Here is a 25,254-nt window from a genome sequence, read left to right as displayed (position 1 = left end):
CACCAATATTTTTAAGTGAAGGTATGCCAGACACCAAAAGCAAATCCACAGTCTTTCTATATCTAGGCTTTCAGATATTTTCATTTAGCTTTTCTTTATGAATAAGGGAAAAATATTGGGTTTTTTTTGTCTAATGAAAATATTTATCTTTTTAATGAAGGAAACAAAAATAAACAACTTTGTATAGATCAAATAAAAGTATTTAAAAATATTTTTTGTTCATTAGCCAAACCAATGAGTCACCAATATAGTGATGTAAAGCATCAAGAGACAAACAGTTCAACTGAGATGCATTTGCCTGAATATCCCTAAAGACCAGCTGAGAAACTGTCACTCTGTCCAAACAGAAAATTCCAAGATCTCTCAGAAATGTCAAGAAATTTTAGATCACGGTCAAATTTTGTCATCTGGATGTAACTGATATATCTGTGACTCTTCAAACCAGATTCAGGACTTCACTCTTAAACCAAATTCTTTGTTCTTGCTCAAATGTTAAGATATTTCTAATTAGCTCAGCTGTCTTCATTGCTGCTGCTCTGATCTGGTACAGATGTCTTAGTTCTGTAGAGTTCTGTTGCCCAGGATCTGCTGTGGTAACGAGCACAATGAGAAAAAGACATGGGTGGTGATGTTTTTTATAGCTGTTTTCTAAGTCAATGAAAGTTCAAGTCCTTCCCCATGTCACTTGAATTTTTACAACAATTCATTCCAACTGAGACAGCTTTTCATCTTTGCTCTTGTTGTAGGGCCTGAGTTTGACCCAGAGAAAGCAGAACTATACTGAAGCTCTGTTTTTTTGATGCATACCTCTTATTTAAATCAGTTTATGTTTGACACCCTCCAGTGTAAAGCTCATAGCTTCTTTGTTTATACTTTTTTCATGTTAATACTGCGTTTTTCCAATATTTGGTTCTCTTTTCTCTCTCTCTCTCTCTCTTTCCCTCTCTCTTTTATAATCCACATTTTGTGGTTCTTATTTGTTTGAAAATAATGAACTAAACACATACATATATATTTCAGCTGATTTGCACTTCTATAACATTGCAAAAATAACAAAACCTCATCTTCTTGTGTTTAAAACTGTAAAGTTGAAGTGACCTTAAGTTCCCAGAGCAGACTAGAAAATTGAACTCATTATTTTTAGATGTTGGTGTGAAAATATTTAAACAGTGGAGTATGACACATTTATATTTTAGTATTTCTTTCCCTTGACTTTTATGCCTGTTCCAATTCCCATACTTGTTCCTAATCACATTGCTATGACAGTCAATACTGTTTGAATCTTGCAGAGATTCAAAATACTTATAAAGCTAATTATAATTCATTGAGACCTTAAAGGACAAATAAACATTAGGTGATTCTGAAGCCAATATCATAGTAAGAGGAGACTGAAAAAAAAGAAAATGCCTGCTTTAGGTCTAAAGATTTTTGAGAATTATACTTTTGGATGTGAAGAAAACAGGGGTTTTTTTCCAATAGCTTAGGGAATTTAGAGAAAAGGAATTACATTAGTAGGAACTAAGGAGTGCTTGTCTTTGTAACTGAAACGTTTAACCCCAATAGTTATTACAGAACTGTAGAATTGTTTGGGTTGGAAGGAACATTTTGAGATCATCCAGTCCAACTCTTTGTCATGGGGAGGGACACCTTCCACTGGGCCAGGTTGTTCAAAGCCTTGCTGATCTTGAACACTTTTACGTATGGGGCATCCCCAACGTCTCCAGGCAACCTCTTCTACTTTTTTCCACCCTCACTGTAAAAAAATGTTTCTATATGTCCTATCTACACCACCCTGTTTCAGCTTAAAACCATTGCCCACTGCCCTCCCACTACACAATTAGTGAAAAGTCTTTCTCCAGCTTTCTTACAGCTGCCCTTGTACACTGAAGGCCTCCCTATTCTGAACAATCCCCAACTTTCTGTCTCTCTCCGTGGGAAAGGCCTCATGATTTTCATGACCCTCCTTTGGGTCCACATTAATAGATTCAAGCCCATCTTGTACTGAGGACCCCAGAGATGGACACAGTACTCCAAATGGGTTCTCACAAAAGCAGGATAAAGGAGAAAAATTCCCTCACTCAACCTGCTGGTCACCATTCTTTTTATGTGACCTAAAATATGTTTAGCTTTCTGTGTTACAAGTGCATCTTGATGGCTCACGTCCAATTTTTCATCCACCGTTTTTCCCCAGTCCTGCTCCACAGGGTTGTTCTCAATTCGTCCATCACCCTGTCTGTATTGACATTGGGGCTGCCCTGACCCAGGGCACCTTGCACTTGCTCTTGTTCAACTTCATGAGGCTCCCATGAACCCTCTTCTCAGGCCTGTTAAGATTCCTTTGGATGGCATTCCCTCCCTCTAGCAAATCGGCTGCACCACAGAGTTTGGTTTATGCACAAATTTGCAGAGGGTCAACTCAGTCTCATTGTCTATGTCACTGGTGAAGATGTTAAGCAGTATTAGTCCCAGTATCTGAGAGTCACAACTCATCACTGGTTTCCATTTTATCATTGAGTAACTCTTTGGACATGACCATGGGACCAATACCTCATTCATTTTAAGATTTGTACCTTAAATCCATACCTCTCCTATTTAAAGGTAAGAAGGTAGTGTGGGATGATATCAAAGGTTTTACAGAACTGCAGGGAGACGACATTCATAGATCTTCTCTTATCTACTGATGCAATCATTCTTTCAGAGAAGGCCACTAGACTAGTTAGGCATGATTTGCTCTTGAAGCCACATTTTCTGTCTCTAATCACCTCCCTATCTTCTACGTTTCAGTAAAAAATCCTGGAAGATCCGTTTCATTATCTTGTCAGGTCCTGAGGTGAAGATGGTGTACAGAGTGGTAGGTAGTTTCCAACCCCTCCCTCCCTCCCCCTTTTTAAAAATTAATGTGCTGATTCCCTTTTCTCCAGTAACTGGGAAGTTCACTTGGCTTCTGTGACTTTTCAAATATGATGGAGAGCAGCTTGGCACCTAAATATGTCAATTTCCTCAAGGCCCTGGGGTGCATCTCATCAGCTCCCATGTTATAGAAGCTGGCAGGATTTATGTAATTTGTGATTTTCTTATTTTACATTTTTTTTTCCTTTTTTTTCCTCCCCTTCCTCTATTTTTCCTTTTTTTTTTTTTTCCATTAGTGCCCTGACAAGCATGGAATCATAGATTTGCAGTTTGTGCAGTTCTTCTAAAGGCATCTGCCTTTCATTATTTGTTGCTATTTCAAGTTATTTCCCCTACTATGTGTACGTTCTCCTGTGAAGACTGATTTGACTGCTTCTTTTCCATGTTAGATAGTTGATATATTTTGTGACTCAGAGAGATGTCTGTGACTGTATCTACTTTGACAGATATTGCCTTTTTATTTACTGGGGGTTTTTTTATCCTACTGAATTTTCTCTATGGACCGAAGCAACTTATTCTTCATGACCAGAAGGTGAATGTCAAAAGTAAGATTTGTCTTACCTAAACCAGAAGTCTCAATGCAAATATCTATCCTTAGCATATCACCTGCACTCCAAACAGTTATATGTCAAACAACATGACACTTGTAGGATAAGATTCCTATTGTCCTAAAGTAAATACTTAAAGTGACTCTAAATTATTATAACCTGCATCAGCCTTTTCTCTCCATTTGTCATAGAGGAAGATGGTCATGAAAGGCTCAGAACATACAAACATCTCCAAGCTGGTGACTGATTTTATCCAAATAAATATAAGGGGAAAAGTATTAATACTGATATAACTTTTTATCATTATTACTAAAAAATTAATTGGCCTTTCTGAGAGAAAAAAAAAGATTTTTCTCCTGTTTTTTGTTTTCTGTAAATATCCCAAACCATCTTGCTCTCTTTTATGTTTTAGCACTACTGCTTACAGAGAAAAGTCTCGCTAAAAATCCCACTAGAAAAGGCCCTTCTGATTCTAGCATCTTCAACATCTGTGGGAAACAAAAATAAAACACAAAAATTAGACCCTGCTAAACCTGGCTCTGCAGGGAGGATTTTACTAGTGTGTGAATAAATAAAACCATTTGTCCTTATGGACGCATGCTGACTGTGCAGAGAGGAGGTTGGGGTTGCTTCCCACCCCCACTCAAGATGTTCCTATTAGAACAAGGTTATCTGTTTACCATCTTGTTTATGCTTCTTTAAAAGAAAACCACACTTAAGAAGCAGCCTAAAAAAAAAAAAAAAAGGCACGAGAAGCAAACGAGAAAGCAGTATATAAAAAGGACATATATTTATAATACTCTCATAAATAAGCCATCAGCTGTTCTTACCATATATTTTCTATGGAAATATTTTAATTCTCAAGGAAAAACCATCAGTGCCCCTTTTTCATGTTTATAACAGATTTTTCATCCTACACATGACTTGAAGCATTATTTGTTATTAAATTTGCTGACACTTTCTTTTCAAAACACTTATTAGTTATATGTAACTTCATACAAATATAACCATGCATGCCCAGTTTACTTTTTTTAGTGGAGGGATATTGCAAGTTTATTTTTAATTAAACAAATGGTTTTACTTGCTGCTCCTTTTTATCTCTCCTCAACTCATTCTGGTTAGTCTCCTCTCACTTTCTTAATTATGTTGTTTCAGAGGAAAGCCTTGCCCAAACATCCTACGAGAGATTTTCAGTCTACCTATGACCTATCTTTGTGTAGGAAAACAAGAACACTAAAATGAAAAAGTTGTGTGGGGAAATTTTATTTAAATATTTAAAAATATTGGTTGTTTTCCCCCTGTTTCATATTTTTGGAATACAAGGTGTTTCTGTTTGAGAAAATCTGGAGGGGTGGAGACCTCAGAGAGAAGTCTCCTCTCTTGGATTCAATACTCCTCGTTTCTCCAGTGCAAAGGGAGACCGAAGACACTCTAAACATAAATGAAAAAAATAACTCTTTACCAAGAAGAATGCTGATAAAAATACTTATAAAACCAGGTTAAACCAACTGATGAGAAACTTGCCAAGACCCACCGTCCTGACTAAATCCAGATAGTGGCCCGGCTTTCCCCACTCAGAAAAAGAAAATACACACAGAGACAGGACAGAAACAAGATGGGTGCCCATAATTCATCTCTGCCACACCCGGAAAACCTGGCAGGAACAATTGGAGGGTCATTGCTGGAGTGAGGCTGTGGTGCTGGTACAGGCAATTGGAGCAGGGCCGCGGACTCCCCGAGAGGATTTGCAAGACACCTGTTGGATACAACGATGAGACTGGGTTGCTGAATTTTGATGTTTGTTGGTCAAAGTGGTGGTTGCAGTCCCGTCGTAGTGGTGGTCACAGTCCAGGTCCATCAAGGTGATGGTGCAAGTCCTGGGTGGTACGGAAAGTCCCGTGTGGTGAGGGAAAAAAATTCAGCGTTGCATGAAGTCCACGTGTGGTCTTTTATTTGGCTTAGGCTGAGTGGGAACCCCTGGGGAAGGGAGTTCTACACTGGATGATGTAATACTGGATCACGGGTCGTTCCAGGAATATTTGACAAGATGTTAGAGATGCCTGTTACACGGGTGGATCCATTATGGTCCATCAGCAAAGATGAATATCTTCAGACTATGTGTGAATTGTCTCAGTGCTTCCCCAGAGAGTAATTATCACATTTAAGTCATTTGTGTAAGGACAGAGAAACAACAATCAGCCTGAAGCCAAAGTTGGCAGGTGTGCATGCTCTCAGCACCCCTATAACCTAGGTGGTTGCTTTGCCCATAGTCACCTTGCACCTGGACTGTCTGAGTCATCAGCATTCTAGTCTTTCGCACTTGTGGATACATCCTTCTCCTAGGATAATAGTACCACCCTTATCTCAAGTTCCCTTCACAGTCCAAATCAGTAGTCATATTTGGGGAAAAGAGAAAAGAAAAGATGGATACCAGAATTTTTCTGTAATTCAGGACACAAGGCATAGGCTGCTGGGAAACGACCCAATTTGGATAGGACTTTTGAAAAACTACTTATTGCACATACATTGAGCATGGAATCTCATTTTTATCAGCTAAACATTCTTGGAGTCTCCAATTCAGTTCTTCACTAAGCTTGTCCCTATTTCTTGCACAAAGTTCAGTAACAAGAGACACAATTTCCCCAACTATCCCGAGTTTAATATTTTCCCCCTCATTTTCTGCCCTTTAAAGGAAAACAAAAAGGAGGAAACACAATAAAACAAAACCAAAGCAATTTCCCTGACAGCAAGTCATGATAGTGCCTCCTTTGCCATCTATCATGTTTGATCCTTTCAGTTTTGATTCTCTCAGAGGATTCAGTGTTTTTCCTTCTATTTTAGTCTCTTCTCTTTCAACTCTTTTACTGTTCTCATCATTGTAGGAAGTACTTTATTTCGTTGATTGAACAGAAATTTCTGTACCTGATCAAAATGGGCTGTGTTCTCTCATTCGTCAGTTTCTATACAGTTCTATCTATTAATCTCTTTTTCTCTATTTTCTGTTGTAAAGATATATATTTTTTTTGTGGTCGCCCCATTTCTCTGTACAGGTTACAGGCTTTTGCAATTGCAAGAGGAGTTGTTTGTTTTTCCTAAAGTGCTTTAAAGAGGTTAAAACATTTCAAAAACTGATTCTTTCTGTAGGAAAATTTCTTACTCTTTTACATCTGTAGAGAGAAAACATAATGATTTACATATTTTAGAAAGAAGATGCTTGCTATATAAAGGACAGTTCTTTCATATGTTAAGCAAGATCAGTCAATTTTTATCATATTTTTGGTTCCATAAAATCACAACACTGTCTTTGAGGAATTCTTTGCCAGTGGAGATACAGGAATAACAAGAGCCCCCTCCACAGCTGCTGTTTGTAAATAGCATTGCTGTATCAGCAACATGCTTAAGCAATCTGGGATGACAGGAATGCTATTTCCTTTCTCTCTCCAGGTGGGAGCCACTCCCCACTCCTTCCATGATTAAAGAGCATGACCCCAGTGTCAGCTGCCTGTGATTCTGGAAATATACCACCTTTTTGTAATGACAGTTCTAGGATTCCAGGTTTTAGTGCTTGAAAATGGGTGGTTTGGTTTGGGTTTTTTTTGTGATAGGGGTGAGAGGGTGAGAATGGAGATAGAGTAAGGGAGAGCTGGTTTGTGCAACCAGTATGTTCACTTGTCTTGTTATTAACCAAGAAGGAGTACATGGAATTGTGTTAGCACAGTTATGAACTGCATTGACATAGGACACTTCACATTCTTTTCACAAGTCATATCTTGGTGCACATCCCACACACTGTGTGGATCTGTTCCATAGTATTCTTTCAAATACAGTTTTATATCTCCTAAACCATAAGAGTTATATCAGGTATAGAATATTCTTACAAAACAAACAAAAAATCCCATATGTCATAATTGAGTGAAATCATGCTAACTTTATTCTTTTAACTTACTGGTGACAAGGAAGTTCCAGGGTGAGTTACACAAAGTCACAGGCTGACTCACCTTTTACCACAAGCGTGCGTTCTCTGCTCAGTGAAAGCTTTCTTCTCAGACCTTGATATGTGGTGAATTAGACACAATAAGTTTCGTGTCTCTACATTGGATCATTTCTATTAATTGTTCCCAAAGAAACTTGTATGTATACCAATATGCCTTGGGTTTTTTTTAAGTGCACTTGAAATCAGTGTGGGCTGGAGATGCAGTATATTTACAGTAGAAAATAATGCAACTTGCTAGTAGGAGATAAACAAAGCAGCCGTTCTGAGGATTAAATGCCCATCCTACACATGATTCTGAGGGAATTACTTCAGAATTATCTGGTTTGGTTTTGTAATCTTAATGTTCAGTAACTGTTAAGGACTACAGAGAGATTTTAGTCATTTGACTTGAAATAGACATCTTCTGAGAGCATGATCTCCCTCTGATAACCTTCAAAGCACCTGTCCCTTATTGACTCGGATCAAATGCAAGACTATTTGACTATACAAACTGCAGAAGCTTTCTTTAGAAGGACTGGTTCACTAGGCTCTTCAAGATAGTTGAAATCCATATGTAAAAACTGCATTGACTGGATTTTGTATCAAAAGTGGTGTGGAAGGATCTTGCAGATTAAGTCAGAAATGTAGCCTAAAAGCTTTAGTCTAGTTTTTTGATTTATAAATTTCATTTCCTGGTTTTGACTTGAAGAAAGTACTGAAAATTGAGGTTACAAAAGACAGAGGAAATGTTAAGTTTGTCTGAACACTAAATTATAGATAGATGCAAAAAATATGAGTAAAAAACTTGCAAGAGCCAAGTAGAATTTAGCAAGTGAACAGAAAACAAGACAAAGGATCAGCAAAATAAAATGTTTCCTTGCTGAAGAAAGAGACTTTCTGCTTGAGGAATAGATGTAAATAATTCATTTTATCCCCCCCAAATTGACAAGTAAACTACCTCTATATTCATACAAAAAGGGGAAAAAAAGTCCAACATTGCATAGATTTCTAATCGTGTAAATGCTTAGCTACTAAGATCTCAGAATTTTTTCTTCAGTTTAAGAATAAATCTTTCGAAGATTAGAAAGAATAAAGCAGAACATGAGATTTGATAAATGTTTCCAAATTAATATCCTGTAAAAGACTTCTTGACCATTATTCTGTCATTAAGTGCTTTCCCATAACCACAGTGTTACAAAACTGGAAGTGTATTTACAGCACAATTTAAAACGACCTAAACAAAGTGCAACTATTTTTCTAAAGTTGACCTTTGCAAGCAAATTGCAAATGTAGTACCACTAAGATCAAACAAAAAAAAGTAAACTCAGTTCCTCTACTGTTATCCTTTCATTACGACATTACTGGACTAGGTTCAGGCTTTACTAATTGGTACATACCTGTTATAGGAGCTGGACTAGCAGTCTCAGTCTTGCAGCAGCAGGAGGAAGGGTTGCTATGGAACTAATTACAGCTATCAGCAGTGGTTCTGTTTTAAATGGTGTATGAATTAGTCAGCCTCCTAGAAGCACACACAAGTGAATTTGCCATTAACAATGAACAGCTCTGTGAAATGAACGCAGTATAAATTTACTTAGTCCATTCTGGGATTAGGCCGACAGCTCTACTCTTATTTAGCCTCTGAAGTAAATTTCAGTGAAAAACTTAAGAAGCTTTTCCCTAGCAAAGTGATTTTTGCCACATACTTGGTGCCTTATTACAATACAGACTGTATTCCAGTTCCAATTACGCTAATGCAAGCTGTGAGTAACTTCATTGTGCTCACTGGAATTACTCTAGATTTACAACAGCGTTATCTGAGATTTACACCTCTATAATTTAATCTGAAATGTGGCCTCATGGTCTAGCTGGTTGTTAGCTTAATAGGAAAAATATAGTTTCATAAATAGTTGATATTTTTCATACTAATTTGAGACCTCCTAACAGCTGCTTCTTTATCCATTTATATTAATTTACTACACCAGAAACATGCCCAATTAGTAAGACAGGTAATTCACTTACTGTTCATGATAAGTAAAACTTTTTCTTTGACATTTCACCTATTCCTATATAATATTTATCTCCCTGAAATGTTTGGTGCTATCCTTAACACCGTAAGAAAGGTAGAGGTTTGTTGTATCATGGTATCTTGTTTCTAAGGCTGCTGAAGTAGCCAGCTTTTTTCACACTGATGAGCATACAAATCTGAGCTATGGATTAGAACTGACCTAGCAGGGAAACCACAAATTGTATGTTTTCAAGGAACATGGGTAGTGGAAAAGGACTATAATATTAATTAGAAGTGTTGCATGGGATTGTCAAATTGTCTATCAGCAACTCTAGTTTTCATTAAAAATCTCATTTCTGTTTTGGGATCTAGAATTTTCACGGCTATGGGAAAAGAGACAAACCACATTTTCTTTTACATAAAATGGATTGCTTTTAAAACTTCAAGAAAATTAAATGTGCCCTCTATCTTTCTTTTTGCACTGTCCATTGGGCTTTTTGCTATTTCTTTCATAAGAGAATTTCATATAATGGAATTTGCAGAAGAAAAATCATGTAAATTATGATTACACTAAATTAAGCTGTTCTCAGCTCTATAAGTGAGCTAAGGCCAGGTTGAGTTGCCTCCCAGAGGCCTCATTGTTCACTCTTCTAGGCAATAAAATAGTTGCTCCAGAGTCATTACTGTATATGAGACAAGTTGCTGCAGCTCCCCTCAATGAGGAACCTGACCCAAGGACTTTATAGCAACAAATCATCTGGTTTCTACACAGATAATTTAACTCCTACTCTTTTCAGTCCAACAGAGAAATTACAGCGATGTTACTGCAGATAAGTGCTTTCCTAATCTTCATGTGGGGAAAATGTCCTTTCTTAGAGATGACAGTCATGACACCATACGGGAGTAATATTGTGTCAGACTACACATTCTGGTTTATGATACTTTTAACCATGTACTCCAAACTAAAGAAACAATGTGCACCAAACCCCAAACCTGCATTTGGAAAAGAAAATAAGAGTAGAGAAAAAAAAGTAAATGAACTAAAGAAAAAGAGTCAGTTTCAAAGGAAACGTGTAACACCAAACACGGATTACTTATCACCTGTATGACTACTTGAACAGGTACAAAGCTGAGGTCTAATGCCACTACTTTGATTTGTAGGAATATAGTATATTGTTTTGTCACAGAATAATATAGTGTGAAGAAACAAAATAAAATATTCATCAGCTATAAATTCCTGAACTTTTGAACTACTTTATTATTTCTTTCATAATGGAATGAATTTAGAGAAATAAGAGGGAGTAGAGAAAACTCTTCCTTTGGTGCTTCAAATGGTACTATGAAGCATATTTCACTTTCTGATCCTTAGAGACTGGTAGTAATAGAAGCATGTTTGGATACCAGCAAGCCTACTTCTATTTTGTTTTACCGTCAGTAGACCAATGAAACAACAAAAAAAAAAAGTTTTATTTTGTCTCACACATACGTATACAAAACCACAAATACACCTTATTTAAGTAAGTTAAATTTTTAATCTTTTATTTTTTCCCTGAGGTAAGAAGTCTGGAAGACACAATGGAGGAATATTGCTTTTTAACTTCTATACTTACTGAAAAAAAAGATATAGGGAGAGCTCAAGGGTGGAAAAATACCTTTAAGTTATACTTTATTGCTGCACAGTATTTTGGTCTGGATTCTCATTAGAGTGTTCTAATTACTACTTTTTTCATATTTTTTATTGTTATTATTAGTTGTAGTAATAATTTTAATTATTTTTTAATCTTTTCACTTAGTTTCCAAAGTCAGCTCTACATATCTAGGTACGTACAGTGTTGGAGTTTTTTTTCCTGTTTTTCATATTCTTTGTAAAATTGCCCAGATGGTTACATTCCAACTGCTCTAGAGAACAAGAGTTAGCAAGCACCTAAACAATGTACTGTATCCAAATGCTTAGTCTGCTAGCATATAGTAAAGCTTCCACCAATTTCCAGAACACAAACGAAGTAAAACCTTAGTTCTGGCTATCCATTGGAAAGGTGACAACTCCTGGAGGAAAAATTGCAACTGAAGTTAAACAAATGGGGCAAACAAAAGCAATTGCAAAAATTACCAAGGGCCACATAGACACTCACAAGATAGCTCTGGGATGCTGCAATTATGAACAAATCAGTACTATGCCACCACATGAAAATAAACAAAACACTCTTTGGCTCTTGTACCTTAATCAGGTGGGAAAGAGTTGCTACTAGACAATTAAAAAAAACATTTGCCTGTTAAATTATAATGGTATTTACTCCAGCTTATATGTCATCCCTTGGGTAGCAAGTTTAATTTGCTTATATAGCTTATGTTGGTTACCTTGGTGGAATAAACTGTACCAGGAAAAAAAAAAAAAAAGTTTTCTCTTTATTTAGTAGGTCTAAAAGTGTGACTTATTTGAAAAGAAAAATTACATGTTATCAGAAAGGACTTGTGGTATAGATGTGGTACAAATGCTTGTAAAGAGCTTGAAAATATTTAGAAAAATAAAGTTTAAACATTGTAATTCTTATATTATGATTTAAATTGCAACATCCAACATCCTTTATGACTCTGATTTTCTATTAGACATATTAATTTACTTGTATGATTGCTTTCTCCCCATCTCCACAGCAAGGCTAACTGAATATTTCATAGGTAATAAAGTGCTCTTATTATGCCTACATTATGGCCAAGGAGCTGAGACTCAGAGGATGTGATGGGTGGATTTACCATACATCACAAGTATCTACCTGAGAAACCCAGTGCAAACGTCAGAAGATATCAGAATATGAACTTGTTATTTGTTGGATATTTAAGGGCCTTAAATCCAAATATAATTTTCCAAGCATCCATAAAGTATATTTCTTGACATGCCCGGAAGTCTTGACAGTGCTTAAAAACTTGATAGATTACCTTTTGCTAAGGGTCCCTAAGGAACTATAAACTAAATACTTATCTCCCTGTCTCGTCCATATACTTGCTGTAGTAGATGTTCCCAGAACAAGCCTGCTAAACCACATTGTGTGCAAGAAACAGCTGCCAGCTGTGGTGATATCACTATCTCCTAAGAAGGCAATAAGAACAAAACTGTCATTCATACATGAGAAATTATGTTTAATTTCCTCTTCTCACTGGGGGAATTTAAATGAGTGCCTCTGAAACACTGGAGTATGCAATAGCTTGTAGCATAAAATATACACTAGGTTCAGATGGGATATTTTGTCCTCTCAAATCTAATTCAATTTGTGCAGAATAATTAGGAAGAATAAAAGTAGCAAGTTAGAGCATGAATACAGGAGTGGGTGCAAACAGGCTTGATCATAGAGTGGTTTGACAGTGTGGATATGCTGCTGTTGTGCTTTGTCCCCACAATCAAACCCAACACAGCTGCCACAGGGCACTGGAAGAGCTACCTTGGTAGCAGTTGATTTCAACTCTACAAACTGCTGCTTATTATACATGCTAGAGGGGCTATCCCGTTACCTAGTATTTCCTTAAATCAAAATAAATTTTTCAAAATTAAAGAGTAGATTTGAATCTCGTGATTACAAACCATTAAATGATTGGCTACAACTGTCCAAAAGGAAGTTCTGTCTTCGCTTTTCTATTATCTGGAGCTGAGAGACTGCAAATTATGAGCAGATGAACTATGTTTTCTTTAGAGCTATAAAAATGTCAAAGCCAATATGTTTACCCACCAGCTAAACAAGAGTGGGTGTCAAAAGGAAAAAAAGCACATCACAAATGCAGGATTCACTGTAAAAATCTTAGCCATGCTTAACCATTCTTAGCCATGACTATGAGTCAAGGATATTTCAGCTTCTTACTAAAACAGTCATGAAAAATCTGTGTATAGATGTATATATGTGCTAATTCTGTTCAAAACCTACTGCTTGGTAAGAGGCCAATATATGTGAGAAGATTTTTTATTTTTCAGTGCATTCTTTTACAATTTACAGGGGTGATTAATTAAGATAGAAGATGCCAGGCAAGTTATAGAATAAGAATTCATGGCAGACCATGTGAACTTTTCTGAGACTTTTTCAGGTCTCACAATGTGCCAAGTGCTTTCCTGGAACACTCTAAGACTCAGGTGCTAGTACACTTTCACCAGAAAAAAAAAAAAAAAAAAAAAAAAGATGGATATCAATGACCTACTTTTTGAAACATGGGAAAACAGTCACTCAGAACTTGAGTAAACTGATCCAGCTGACCATCTCTACATTTAATTGTCCTTCAGCATTGATAGCTAAATCTCTAATTCCAGCGGGAAAAGAACTCATTTGAAAACCTAGACATGGGCTTTTAAAATGTCAAAATGTAAAGCTAAAAAAAAAAAAAGAAATGAGCTTGCAATTGCTATTTTTGCTGACAGCTTTAAAGAAGAATAACCGTCTTTTTGACCTTGACAATTATCAGTTCTCTATCTGACTTTTCTTTTTGCGTGTATTTTTTGCCAGGTTTTACCAAGTTTCAGCACTAAAGAAGATAAATGACAGTGAACAGTATTTGTTGTCCTGCAGTATTTTCTGCAGTGCCCAGGGGTTGCACTTGTTTTTAGTATACTCAGCACAGAGATAGGCTTTGCTAAGCACTTTATCGAATTTGTAGTCAAGCTGCTGGTGTAAAAATAATAATCTTCTGTGTAATTTGCGTTCTGGAACAAAATTTGTTAGCCAAATATCCTCTCTTCATTCTTTTTTAATAACAATGAGTAATTTTGAATGAAACTGAAAACCTGAGCAAAATTTTTCCTGGAATTCTACTGTTCTAATTCCAATTAAGAGCTATTTTAAAGTTGTTCTCAAGAAGAATAATCAAAGGGGATCTTTCTTCTTCAAGATTACTATCTGAGAAAAAACTAGAAATTTTAAAACTAGAAAAATAATAAACTAGACAAAATGTATCAATTTCAATGAGAAATGACTGAAATGCATAAACTGACCAATAACAGTCTCAAAAAGTTTTGGTTTTGCTGATGTCTTACATTGTGAAAATAAGGTTGAAAGTATAAAAAAATAAATAAATAAAAATACCTTTTGAGGATCTGAAAGATCTTTAATGTTATGGGCCCAAAGCATGTTATGGGTTGTGTCTCCATATTTTATTCCATATGTGCTTTTTTAGTTCATTTCCATCTCTGCGCTTTTTCAGATAATTTCAAGATCTATCCCAAAAAACTTTGACTTCTTATTTAATCCAGAGATTGTTTACTGACATACTTCAGTATATGCAATATATCAGCAGTGGTTTATGGTGTACTAATATCATTCTGGCTAGCTGCAGTACAGGTTTCAAAATATTAAAGGCAATTTGAACAGAAACAATTAACACAAAAAACCCAGTTATGATTATTAAATTATTTGAGTGCCACACATATTAACCAGAGCAGAAGAAAATCCAAGGGCTATATTATGTGGGCATAGATGATGCTTCTTACAGGGAGCTAGCACAGTAGATGCAAACCAAACTAAATAATTTACCATGAATCACTGTCTCAAACAGATGAATTTAGCAGTGCTGATGTAAATGCTTCTCTCTAAAACTCACTTCTCTTATATATCAGAATTTCATCTGATGTTTACCTCAGTTTATCTGAGAACTCAGAATCTATTCCTACAAGCAAGAATTGCATCCATTGTTTAAGAAAGAAAAAAAAAAAAACAAAACAACAAAACATCTCTACTCTTTTCTGTCAAAAGATAAATTATGCTTATGTTTTGTATAAGTCTATTTATTTCAGAAATAGATGATCAGGTTTAACTGATGTCCTGAAACTGTTGGAAATATCCTACAGAGCTGATTTATCAAACCAAATGCTTGATAGGTCTGAAGGTAGAATGACTTCTATTTCTCCTATACTCTAGATTTAAAAAATTATAGAATTGGCTGGACAGAAAAACAGTCCAAGTGCTATCTGAAGGAACAGAGAACATGAAGAAAACTTTTACTTCCAGCTGAAGTACAGAAATTAGTAGACAAATATTTATTGACACATTTCTCAGTACAGGAGGAAATGTTTGCTGCACTCACCATGCTCTAAAAGGGTTGTCATTCAAACACTTTATGAGATGGCAAAACTTGTCAGTGTGAATCCCAGGCCAGACTGGGCTTTGGAAGACAGATGAGTCTTCTGCCTATGCAGGCATGAACTAATCACCAAGTTTCTTTAATGAGGGAAGCTCTTACTGACATAAAACCAGAAGGTAGCTGGGAAAATCTGAAGGTAATATGGAGATGATAGCTGCAGTTGTTAGTGCCTTAGCTCTGTATTAGTTTCACTAAATCTTTTACTGTTTTCTGGAACATCGCTGATTTATGTTTTAGCATGCGGTATATATTTGATTTCAAGAAGCTAAACCCATAGTCATTTCGTTTTCCACAATAAAATTCACATTCTATTTTTTGCAGACATGAGCTAGGCCCACGCCTCACTTGGGCTCATGACTATGTGAGCTCTGAGTCACACTATGTAGCAAAACTACTGTTCAAGTCAGCATAGCTAGGATACATCTCACCTAACTTCTAGAATGTGATTAATCTGCTCTGGTTTGGATGCCAGCTTTAGGATGGGATGAATCACCTTGTAGTAGTGCCTGTTTTTTTTCCAGTAATTGCAAAAGAACTCTAGACAGCTGTCTAAGGTGCAGGTTTCTACTCTATGGATGGTTAAAGTTAGGTGAGATAAGCCTCATTGAGTTTCAGTAAAAGCTATGGTTAAATGAAGCACATGCAGCAGTGGCTACGTAGCCTACCTTTTTTGCTTGTTCATTCCTTGAAAAAAGAAGAGGCCTCATCAATATATCTTCTAGTTAGATTTTTAAAAGAGGTACTGATGAAAAAGGTAAAATTTAATAATAATAGTATACAATCTTTTGTGTGCAATAATGGCTGGCTTTTTTTTTTTCCTGGAAAGTTGTCACCCTTAAGTAACTGTCAGCAAGGGCTTAGAGTTCTGAAGGAGGATCAAAGAGAGTTGACATACTGCTTAAAATGTATATGTTTCTAATACATGACAAGCATTCAAATTGCAGTGACTACAACACATTTACGGCCTTACCATGGTATGCAATAGGCATTAAGTTAGACCATTTGGTTTCATTTTGGGGTTTTGATTTAGAACATTCCAATTTAGGCATTGCCATGCTCAACATTGGTTTCTAATCTAGTTGAATTGCTTTATTCATCATACTGTAATTCTGGTTTTCCTACAGTATTTTGACCTATAGTGAGACCTTACTGAAAGAATAGAAGTTGAGGGGATTGAAGGATTCTCAATCAATTGACAGACTGCCATCACCCTCCTGGTAATTTTCAATTCTTATGCATGAATCTCATGTCAGAGTATAAATATATTTATCACAAAAATGTAATAAAATTCATTGCTAGCAGAATGCATGCATAATGGTTTTGAAATTTTGTAACGTATAGAAGTTGTTGCCTAGAGAAAAATGCCTTGTATTTAGTGCATGTAGATATGCATATGTACACACATACATACAAATACACATGAGCGTACATATGTTTATTTGACTGAATTGTGGAGGGAAACAGACATTTTTTATGAATTACAAATGAATGTTTAATCTTGACAAGGCTTTATTTGTTCGAGAATCAAATCCCTTCTCTAGTTCCTCAAAAAGCCAATTATCAGAAAGATTCTCTTTCGCTCCTGTTATTAACAGATAGACATTGATGACAGTTTAACTTGATTTCAGCACAGCTCTTGGGCCACAGCTGCTTACCAGGCAATCTAAGTACCACTTGAACGCTCAGTTGCAGATTGACCTTGTGGTAATTGAGGTTATGAAAAGGGTCTTGTTCTCTAAAATCTCAAATGAACACCTCTCCCTCTGGGAGGCAGCAGGATATTCAGCAATAGCAGCCCTGCTGAACCTGCAAGATTCTTTCTGCCACTCTGGTCAGTGCTGAGGTCAGGATGAGAAACAAATGTCTATGATGGGATATGAGGAATGTAATGGAGTAACAAGTTAAGATGAAATTATTTGGACTGCAATTATTTTCCCTTAATCGTGCCCAATTGTGCCACCCCAAAAAGACCTGCTAAGTATTTGAAAACATATTTTTAACACTTTCCTCACTTATATCAAAAGGAGTACTTTGTGTTCTTATTCTTGATTTTTTATAATTTGTCTTTAAAAAGAAAAAAAAAAGAAAAAGGGGAGGTTAAGATTGCATTTCTTTAAAGCATAGAACCATCTGGTGAAATTGTCAATGACTTCACTTTGCAGCGTGAGCCAGTATTTGAATATCTCTGCCCTTGCCAATAATTTTAACATTAAAGTGAATGGGAATTAATATTGAGGCTTTCAGAGGAAATGGGAGCAATTAAATTAATTATAAGAAGTACACAACAATTACTGTTATAATTTTAAATCTCAAACCAATTAGCTATACTAACCACTTCCTTTGGCAAATGCTCACCGTTTTTGGTAGCTAAATATAAGATTAAAATTTGTGATGGCAGAACATCTTTTAGCTACTTAGCTTAGGTCAGGACTGTTTGTTTTTATTTTAAGGCTGTATACAAAATTACAAAATTAAGAGAAGACTTCCAGTGGCAGAATCCTTTTTAACAACCTATTCATACTCATTGGGCCTGAATACCTACCGGAGATACAAAAAGGGGTTAGCTACAAAGGAGCCAAAGACAAACATGGATGCTCAACGTGAAAATCTGGACAATGAAGATCATGAATTTAACAGACTACCTTGTCTGAAGATTTTGATACCTGTAACAAGTGTATTAATATACATTAATCATTCTTAAACAGGTTAAGTTGTCACTGTAGAGGACCAGACCTAAGCATTTGCCTCAAACATTCTGAGTACTGCTACAGGAAAGGTGTGATTGGAGGGGAGGGTCCTGTGCAGGTGGAACAGAGCTGTTCTGGACTAACTTCCCTCTCCACCTTGAGGCTTGTGTTCAGTATCCCTCCCGTCACAACAAAACATCCCCAAAAAAATCTAATTTACATAAGAGGTGGGCACTGGGTTAAATATAAAAGGGAGCAGATCAGGCACCCTTGTTCCCTTTTTCCTCTCTTTTGCTGTCATTTTTTGCCCCATCTCCGGAACATGCACCTGGCAGGACCAACATAAGATCTAAGGACTGATGATACTCTTTGTTCTCTCTCTCCCTTTTCCTCTCTTGTTTTCATCCCTTGCCTTGCATGGGCAAAGCAGACCTATCATATTCTATCCCGTGCTCTGTATTGAACTTTGTTGTGGGAGTGTGGAGGTGGTGGAGGGGTGTTATGGCTTGTGAGTCAGCACCTCTGAGGAATTTGTTGTGGGAGCTGGGAACTTACTGAAGTGTACTATACTAAATTAAGAGCTTGTTAGCCATCACTCTCAAGGAAGTGTTTTGTAAGGATTTAAGGGCTTGTTAGCCAACACCTTTTCAATCTAAATAGTGGACTGGCTGCTGTAGTTCAGGTAAATATACAATAAAAGCATAAGATCTGCCCGACACGTGATCTAGTGTCTTTGTTCAGCCTGATGAGGATTTGTAATGAACATCACACCCCCTATGAGAGGCTCATGACAGTCACTATCTTGTATAACCAAGAGTTTATTTGTAGTTAATTATTTCAAAAGATCGTGTGACCAAATTTTGTTGTGAATGGTTAATTTCATTAATCAGTCTTACCCTCTAGATTATATTTTCAGTCTTATGTCATAACTTTGGAAGTATGTATTATTATTCAGTTTAAAGTAAAATTAAAAAAACAACAAACAAACAAACAAAAAACAAAACAAAACAAAAACCAAAAAACAAATAAAACATCAGGAAAACAAGAATGTAAGGATCAGAGCAGCTGGATATCATGGTGCCTAGGATACAAAGCAAGTAGTTGTCTTTCCATCCACTATAGCTGCCTCCATATAGGCAGTTTGGTTTCAGTTTTTTCTGCAAAATGTTGCCCCAGTGACACTGAATTTAGACCACAATAAGAAATGACACCCTGAACTCCTGCATCAGACCTTGGAGGATGCAACTTCCTTTGCCTTCTGAGCTCAGCAGAAAGCAGATGCCACAAACACCTTCTCTCATTTTTCTTCCTGCCTTCCCTCGTATTTTTCAGTTAAGGTTTTGTGAAAATTCACTCTGGGCAGAAGTTTCTCTAAATGGAAAGTACTTTGTTGGTACCCCTGTGTGCATTTATTCTCATATGGACCATCACTGAAATACATCAAGAGAACAGCCTCTTTTTTCAGTTTTCTTGCAGGAACAAAAACATTTTTGCTGTTACATCATATTCCATATCCTAGTGTTGACAGAACTGATATTAAAATCCATTCCAAGTCTGCTGAAAGGGGAAAGATGCCCAGATGCCCCTTATTTTGCTGGAGGTGGCCTGGGGTAAGGGGTTTCAGTTGTTTCCAGCAGAAGTATAAGTAGAATGATTGCAGATATATTGTCAGATATAAAGATAATAAAGCTGGTTTTGACCAGATATATTAATTATTTTTTTCTTAAGTGAAAGGCCATATTACCCAAAGGGGATTTTTTTAGTCAAAATATTATTTTGGATTGGTGTTTTTTATAATATTGCATTATAGAAGTTAATCTTTCTATCTTTCTTCTTTCTTTTTTTACTGACTTGTGTTTTCAAAGGCCTTTTATTCATTTCCTGTTTAGAAAGACATAGTATGACATATTTCGTGTGCTAGCTTTTACTTTCCTTCCTGCACTGCTTCTTACTTCCTGAAATCTTAGAGAACCTCTAACATTGCTTCTCTAAAAAATTGTTATTTTTTTTTAATATAGTATCTAGTTTCCAAGTAAAAATTTTGTTATCCTTGTATCAAATTTTGGTGATATACAGCAGGCAGAATACATACTCTAGTTCTGTTCTAAATTATAGTCAGACAACTATACTCTATGAATTTCAAAAACTGCAGTTTGTTGTGCTAGTCAGAATCCAGCCTTCATTTCTTACATTTACAATCTCTCTCTCCCTCTCCAAACAACATATGCTATCCCAGTTCACAGAATAAACACCTTTCAAGATAAATATTCTCTTGTCTCTTTTTGCTTTCTTCTGCCATGTTCTACTTCAGTCTGTGAAAGGGTCAACAACATTTAGTTCTGCAGTGAAGAAGAAAAATGGCCTTGTTCATTATTATAAAAAATAGTAAAAGGTTCCCCCACCACATGGTCTTGTTATCAGTTTACACACTGAAACATGTTGCAGGAAATTATGAATGAAAAGATATAATAAAATGGCTTTCAACTGCCTCAGTAAAACATGCATGTTGCCAACATTTTTGTCATCAATAATTCTCTCATAAACATGGGTCTCTTCTTTCATTGTGCAGGCTGTTATGCTTTATTGAACCACATAATTTCACCTAATTAAAATAAACAGTGCGTAGTTTCTTCCCTCTTCTGTTTTTCTTAGCTGGATAAGTGCCAGCAATGATATTTAGAGTATCCTAAGTGGACATCCTATTAAATATTCATTCTTATGCTCCTCTTTGCAGTCAAAACTACCCTAACTCCTGCTGATTTCCTTTCTGAATAATGAAGATGCACTCTATTTATCTGATGATTTAATACGTAGTAGACACTCTAGGACTTGCAGTTAAGGAGTCTGGAAAAGGTTTAAGTTTGTTGAAATGGGCAAAAGGGTAGGAGACTATGTTAAACAGTTTCTTGATATCAAGCCAGCAACATAAACCATTCAGTCTCTCATAAGTAATTATGCTACAAATCACTATATAATTACTCATCTGCTACTGCAGCAGGTTTCTATTTTGCCAACTCATCTCAGACAAAAAGTTTCGGTTTTCCTTTGGAAAAAAAAAAAAAAAAAAGAAGATAGCTCCATAACTTCATGCTCACAAAGAATCCAAAGTGGAATCATATTCTAGCTGCCATATATACCACTCGGAGTAGAAATAACTCTGATACAGCAATGGTGGTAGTCATCAGTCTACACTTGGCAATACAGACATCAGTGGGTGCTTGTAACAGCACATGGGGGGTTTTTTAAGAAGCGACGTTTTTAGTTCATTTTATCGCAATAAAGTGTGTTTAGGCATAAATACAGGATGGAGATGGTTTCATAAAAAGAAAATCAGAATTGGATAAATGATTAATGAAAGTATTGTTGAACTAGTGAACAAAAGGAAAAATAATTATAGTGTACATTTTCAAAGGGGCTTAGTGTCACGACTAACATTTTCATCAAAACTTTGCTTTGCCTTACACACACAGCCATGAAAAAAGATGGCAAAAATGTATGCTAATTGTCAGATCCTGCTATGAGTTGGCATTATAAATAATGTCAAAAATGTGCCATGTGACATTCATTAGAATCATAAGTTTTCTTCATTTTTAAGATACTATTGTTCAGGAATGAATGGGATCTCAGATTTAGCATATTGTCACATTTTTTCCCCATTTGTTCCCATCCATTAACAGGTTTTAGCTTGTAACTGAATTTCTTTTTAAGAAAGATTAAAACACAGATGGATAATTAAGAAGGGAAAGCTCAGGAATATCAGAAGAATCATTCTTTAGAATGTCAGCTATGACATGATTATCACAAGTTCTAAAGTACAGGAATTTAGGGGATTTTGAATCCAAAAGAAAGTACAGCTTTCGTTCAGGTTCATAGAAAAAAGTTTGTTTACAATTCCTGTTTATACTAGTAAAGTCTGTTGAGGTTTAGTCCTGTAGGAACTAAATTACTGAAAACATTTCCTTGCCTTCTATAGCAGTGATGGGTTTATGTAGATGCTAAGAATTCAGCATCTGCTTAGAGGATTTGGAAGACTATATCTGAAATGGGACAGCAATACTTACTTTGCATGACTCCTGTTATTATACTGAACATCTCAGGATGATCAAAACTTTTCTTTTCAACAAAATTGTGTGGCAGACACTAGTGCTTTCGCTTTCATTTTACTGTATAGATGAGAAGCAGAAGTAAATTGTCCAAAGTGGTAGAAAACTCTCCAAAAGATACTTAGTCCTCAGTTTACTGTACCATGAACTAAATTTACAAGAAGTTTTTGTTAAATTCTATTTGATTTCTCTAGCTACTTAAGATGCATTAAATAGGAATATTTGTATATGGTACATTTTGATAAGAACCATAAACCTTGTTCAACCAAAATATTACTAAAAATAGTAAAAGTTATCATAATTTATCTTTTAATGACTGCTTGAACCTGTATTTGAGTTTTGGTTCTTCCTACATTTAAAAAATACACAAAGACCGTGATAATTTGCAAGTGAGCAAATATTTGTGAAAACTGATGGCTGCCTATGAAAACATAGATGTAATTTTTTATATCTGCAAATTATCTTTCATTATGGAATCACACCACATTAATCATTCATGTATCAAAGAAGCAATAAAGTACAAATTATTTTGAAGTATCTCCCAATATTATCTATTGATGGATTTTTCCTGTTTGAGCCAAGCCATGTTCTCATAACTCAGTAAAATATTGTACAATTGTTACCTTACTTTTATAAGTTGTTTCATTAATACTATTTAGTGACTTCTTTATAGTTTTTAGACTTAGATATGTAGCAGAAAACTGATGGCACAACTATATTTCAAAGGTTGTAAGTTATGCTACCATTTTCAAGCAGCATTAATTTTATTTATAAACAGAAAAAATAAATTTAATCTCTCCATAGTACAATGAAGAGGGATTCCTTTAAACATTGAAGTAAACACCCCATATAGTCTTAAAAGTATTATAGGAGTATCATTAAACATATGAATTAAAGTCCAAAAATGAAAAGAACCTTTGAATCATCCCTTTCATTAAGAAAGTTCCTTTACCGGAGCTCATAGATAAACAGGGACTTGCCTACTTATTTATTTATTTTTTATCTATTTTTGTTTTATTGTTTTTGTAGCCATAAAATTAAGTATTTTATTAGAGATTATTAGCCATAGAATTTCTGTATTTTAGACTAAGCATTTTGAAAGAAGAGTGTTAGACGTAAGACTCATGTATTTTAGTAAGGTTGGAAGTTCTCAAGGGAAAGAGCATAGTTTATCATTTCTTATGAAGATTCTTTACAGGCAAGAATTTTGGTGAAAATAGAGACAGTGGCTTGCACCTGGGAAAGAGACTGATAAAAGTGAGGAAGAAGATGAAACAGACAAGATTAGACCAGCTTTAGGCCTTGAACCAGGCCCAGAAGGCAGGAGACCATGCCAGAACCAGGGAGTCAAGAGAAAAATGAACAATTCGAGGGGATCGTATTGTAAGGGAAAATGAGGTGGGACAGATAAGGTAATCCTTGAATCTGTAACTAGAAAGTTGTATAAATTTATGAAACCTATCTGATTCAGGGTGTATCTTGGGGAATCTTTTCTGAAGAACAAGTGCTGCAATAAGCATGTGTGCTTTTTGGCTTTCTATACTCCAAATGAGCCTAGAGAGTTTCTTCTTTGACTTTTTGGCATAATCTTATTTTGAATTTTTTTATTATTATCAGAAAAAAATAATGTCAATTACAAAATCATGAAAAAACTTCCAGTAAAATGTGTCAATTTGTGTTTGCGCATGTAATTTTCATTACCTCCAATAAATATATATATATAATATCTAGTTAACTTTTTATTTTATTTACACTAAAATATAAAGCTCTAGAAAAAGGCATAATAAAACTCAATAGGGTTTTCTATATTAAATTCTATATTACTTTCTATACTACATTTGTAAATGAATGCAAACTCAAGAATAGTAATAATAACAGTGAAAATTCAATATTACTCTTACTTTTGACCAAGAATGATAGCAACACAAAAGTTGTGAGAGAAAATGGACAAAGAATAATTGAGTCCTTAACCAACTTCCCTCTGCTTTTGAACTCAACAAATTAATCCTGCTCAAGTAATACCTATGATTCAATTACTATTTTCTTGATCCTCTGCACCCTACTGAAAGGGAGGTTTTATGTCATTCAGCTTCCTCTTAAGCCTCCTCCATTTTCTATCAGCACTTGATTTAACAATCATTCTTCAACAGTATTTTTGCAAAGCCCACTCTAAGGGTTTTAACCTTGCCTCTTGGGTGAAATGTTGGAATAAGAGTAATGATGTCTTATTAAAGCTAGTCCTAATAAGAACAGCTCATCCTCACCCTGTGTGCCCTTCAGAAACACAATGTTAATGTAAAAGAGAGTTTTTTTTCTACTGTGTGATACTAACTTGAGTGTTCTCAGACAGTCTCGCATTTAAATTCTCATTTTGAAATGGTAATTTATATTTATACCATTTTTTTTCATTCTTCTTAAATATTTGCTTTTCTATTTCTTTTCCCTTGGGGAAAAGGACAGAATTGAGTCAGATGTTGTCACAGATGCAAAATCAAGATGATAGTATGTTGTACAATTTGTATTATAAAGAATAACTTTAAATGTGGTAAGGAAGGAGTTTCATTTATCTTTATGTGTGGCAAAATGAAGATATGGATTAGATTATTCATTTCCTCACACTGTAATACATGCAATGTTTTATTACTCGAAATGATAAAAAACACAGCACAAGAGATTTTTTATACTTTTAGTCCTGCATAAACATATCTGTGAAAAAAGTTTGTCTAACTGCTAGATGTGTTGATGACTGATTAACACTCACAAATGTAGTTCTTTTATCACTGAAGGCTTTGAGGTTGGCCAGGCATTATTATCCCTTTATAAATCCATTATTATCTCCCCTAGTCACTTTCTTGTCATTAAGAAGTTTGGAAATGGTTTCCAGGTTTATTTACTCCATCACTTTTACAGGGGTTGA

General features: G+C 35.5%; 1 long non-coding RNA gene across 1 annotated transcript; it reads right to left on the bottom strand.

The window, feature by feature from the left end:
* Window positions 1-7,138: 7,138 nt before the first annotated feature.
* LOC114063673 lies at window positions 7,139-18,571 on the bottom strand. The gene is made up of 5 exons (XR_003572592.1): window positions 18,455-18,571; window positions 13,616-13,783; window positions 11,731-11,808; window positions 8,829-8,950; window positions 7,139-7,296 (listed from the first exon to the last, which is right to left on the bottom strand). It is a non-coding gene; the product is annotated as an uncharacterized LOC114063673 (long non-coding RNA).
* Window positions 18,572-25,254: the final 6,683 nt, after the last annotated feature.

The sequence above is a fragment of the Empidonax traillii genome, unplaced genomic scaffold, assembly GCF_003031625.1.
Source record: "Empidonax traillii isolate 1590-97213 ecotype Southwest subspecies unplaced genomic scaffold, ASM303162v1 scaffold479:size629863, whole genome shotgun sequence".
Classification (NCBI taxonomy): domain Eukaryota; kingdom Metazoa; phylum Chordata; class Aves; order Passeriformes; family Tyrannidae; genus Empidonax; species Empidonax traillii.
This window is presented reverse-complemented; position numbering and strand designations above follow the sequence as displayed.